This window comes from Cryptomeria japonica, chromosome 6 (genome assembly GCF_030272615.1).
Source record: "Cryptomeria japonica chromosome 6, Sugi_1.0, whole genome shotgun sequence".
Taxonomy (NCBI): Eukaryota; Viridiplantae; Streptophyta; class Pinopsida; order Cupressales; family Cupressaceae; genus Cryptomeria; species Cryptomeria japonica.
The window spans coordinates 113,250,746-113,254,481 of record NC_081410.1 but is presented as its reverse complement, the minus strand read 5'-3'; the positions used below and the strand labels follow the sequence as shown (position 1 = coordinate 113,254,481).

At 33.0% G+C, this 3,736-nt stretch overlaps 1 long non-coding RNA gene across 1 annotated transcript; it reads left to right on the top strand.

The window, feature by feature from the left end:
- Positions 1–207: 207 nt before the first annotated feature.
- Positions 208–700, top strand: LOC131856027 (uncharacterized). The gene is made up of 2 exons (XR_009358139.1): positions 208–342; positions 512–700. It is a non-coding gene; the product is annotated as an uncharacterized LOC131856027 (long non-coding RNA).
- The last annotated feature ends 3,036 nt before the right edge of the window (positions 701–3,736 follow it).

Below are 3,736 nucleotides of genomic sequence, written 5' to 3'. Positions count from 1 at the left end.
AGACTGCAAATTCTTTATATATACAGCCTCTATGTAATTTTGAATTAAGCTTAATAAAGATATTGGTGTGTGCAATTCCAAATAAACAAGGCACTTTTTTTTTTATTCTGAATTGTGATTTCTTTTTGCAATTTCTCCTTTTTTCTGTTATTGTTTGCTAATCAATTGATTCAGAGAGGATAGGTTAGGTTTAAAATTCTACAAATCCAACATTCAATCAGTATCACACACTGAACTTATTTCTCAAAGATAGTTTGAAGGAGAAGATTGACTGACATAGAGACAATGGGTGGACTGTGAAAGGAAGCTTCAATACTGAGTTTCAACTGCATTCAGTGCTAGGTGTGGCTAATCTGATCTGTTCTTTTTTAAGTTAATCTCTTACAAGCATTTCATAAAATCCTTAGATCTGTTCTTGAATAGATTTGTTAAGGTTCCAGACTTAGCTATCACCATATCAATTATCTGCGTAGTTAAATGAGTATGTCATAAAACAGATTATATTTTTCAGCTTTTCCTGCAGGCACCACCATTTTCCTTCTACTCCCATTCAGCGTAAAATTGTTATACATACATGGTTCTGGCATAAACAATGTATATCCGTCATCAAAGCCATGATCTATACAGATATGTGTAATCTGCTAATAATATTCTCTGCAATACAATAAACTCAAGTAACTGTAGATTGATTTCTCATCCATTTCTCATATATTCATATTTACTACCAGCTTAGTTATATATTTTTCATTATTGCTAGCTTCTAGTCATATAATAATCGCTGGATTTTTTAATTATTCGTTACAGCCTTCTTATTTTTTAAATGATGAAGTATTGCATGGGAAGATAAAAAAAATGTTTTTAACTGACTCTCATGAATTTGACCTTGAATCACTAAAAAATTGTTCCATCAAAATATAATATATGGCCTTCCACCCACCACTAAATGAAGTATTTTCTTTGAAAGTTGTGTTATGGGAAAGAAACATAAACATTTGGAAAACTTTCTATAAAAGTTAGAAATTAGCTCATTCTAATCTTTATAGATTTATGAAGATAAGATTTGAATTTATTTTTTGAAAAATAAGTTTTAAAGATTTTGATGTTTTCAAATAGTTTGCACATGAAATAGGAGGGAACATCTTGAGAGTTGAATTATGAAGATCCTTACCAGCCCACGCACACACCGCATCCAGATTTAAATATTTAGTAAGCTCGCCGAAGGGACAAGACTGTGAAAAAACATTAATCTCCATGGACAAAATCAAATAACAAGACTATAATAAAAACATGCAAAAGCTGAAAAAACCTATGCAAAGGCCATATTGTTTTCCCACTTTCTGCTATTTCAAGAAATATGTTTGGTTCAATATTTCGCTCTTTCTGCTATTGTAAATAATTTGCAGAGTTCGGACGACGCCATAGAATAGTTGCAGAGATAAGCCATAGTAATCATTTCTCCTTGCTGATAGATATGGGTGACCTTGCCATGAATTTTTGTTTCACATTAAGTGGAACTGATCCTTCTGTTGAATCATTATGTTCTGTGGGTGCCCTGCTGTTTAGGCAATTGCTTTAATGATTGGGCCTGTTGTAAGCTATGAGGAAATTTCCATCTTTTGTTATGAGGTCTCTTGCTGGACATTTTCTCTTATGATGATAAGATAATCATACAGCGGTTATCCTCTTCTCTGTTATATTCCGGATTGGTGTGCACATATGGCATTCATTCTTTTTTGTTCTTTTTCTTTCTATTACACAATGCTCTGCATTATTTGGAGATTTTTTGGCAAAGTTGGTGGTTGGTGGCTTTTTCTGAAGAATTGGAAAGTGCAGTTTATTTGGTGGTGTAGATGGCTCCTTATCATATTGTTACTGATATGGCTGTTGCTTTAGACTATTTTATGGATTGGTCTCACCCTGTTTCCTAAGGGTTTTCTCCATCCTTCTCTACTACTTATATGGATAGGCATATGTATGCTAACCATTTTTATGTTGTCAGGATTGTTTTTTCTTGGTTCCCTTTTGGCTGTGTGTTTTGTTCTCTGCAGGGCCTTGGATTCATGTGGTGCATAGGTAGATTGGCTTTTTTGGTGTGCTGGCACTGATTTTGTTTAAGATATGGTGGCTTCATTTTGGGATGTTATCTTCTTCACTGGTTCACTGGTTCCTACAAGCTTTTCAAAGCTTCCTTTATATCTAAAGTGATTGACGATGTAATCAGGGGTTGTATTTGGGTTGCCTATGGGCTATTGTAATGGGTAGATAGGCTTATGTTTTCTTGAGCAACACTGAAGGGTTTTCTTACTGGTTCTTTCCCTTCAGTGCTCTTTGAACCAGATACCATGTAAAAAATAGAAAGATTTAATATAATTTCAGTGGGTCATCCACTTTTATCAAAAAAAAAAGAACAAAAAGAACAAAAAATGTTTTAAACAAAAAAACTTCATATTTTAGAATTAAAAAATGGGTGTTTGGAGTTTTGGAGGGAGTGGGAAGAGATGGAGAAAGAGGGAGCTAATTTGATGATTTGGAGAAGTAGTGTTGATGTTGCAGCTATGGAGTAGGGGAAGATCTCAAGTTTGTTTGTAAGTGAAGCTGTCATTACACATCTTGTTTTCCATTTTCGAAAGTGTAGAATGATTGATGTAATACAACCCATGTTGCTATAGATTGTGGTTTTGGAAATCCATTTTGATATAAGGCTGATTTGAGGCCATTTCCTTGAATTTTAATAGAAGGTCCTTGTTTGAAACTCATTATTTCAACTTGCCGATTTCTAACATTTTGATTCATTTTAATTTCTAATTTCAATTTGGGTGTTTGAGAGGGAGAGCATCCGTGCATCAATATCTAAAGAAAAAATTGTGATGGTTGTTGAGAATCATCTTACCAACTATGCACACTTTGGTTCTTTGGAACACCCATTTGTATCAAGAATTATAGATCAACTACATTTATGAATACTATTCAAAAAATACATGATTCCAAAAATTATAGTAATTAATCATGATCAAAACTATATTTATAGGTATTTTTTGGACTGAATGATTTTCCTATTTGAACACTCAATTACATTTAGTTCGTTATATCATCCCTAATATCATCTCTAAGTTTTTTCACTATTTTTGTACCAACCACTATCCATAACCCCTTCTTTAAGGGCACAATCAAGAGTTCAAATACTTGATGAACCGATTTGGAATCAACATGAGTTACTTGATAATCTTCGAGATAACTTGGAAATCACAAAAACATAGAACGAAGCAATGAGGTAATCAACATTGTAGTGAAAGGACTTTTGAAGTGGGAGATTAGGTCTCTGTGTAACCACAACTATACAAGAAAATATCTCTAAAATAAGAATAGAAAGATAGCAAGCCTACACTCAAGTATTTTGGTCCTTATAATGTTATGTAAAGAAAAATAGAAGTATGCTTAAAATAAAACAATCTTATACTTTAGATTTTTTTTTTAAAGTTTGGATTTTTTAAGAAATAATGAAACAAAACAATCTTATATTCTAGAATTTTATAAAAAGAAGTTTGGAGCTTTGAAGGGAGTCTTGGAGAGATTAAGAAAGAGGGAACTAGTTGGAGGATTTGGAGAAGAAGTGTTGAAGTTGTAGCTGCGGATAGGGGAAGACTTGAAGTTTGTTTGCGAGTGAAGCTACCATTAAACTTCATTTTTTCCATCTCAAAAAGTGTAGAATTTATTGTTGTAATGCAGCCCATATTTT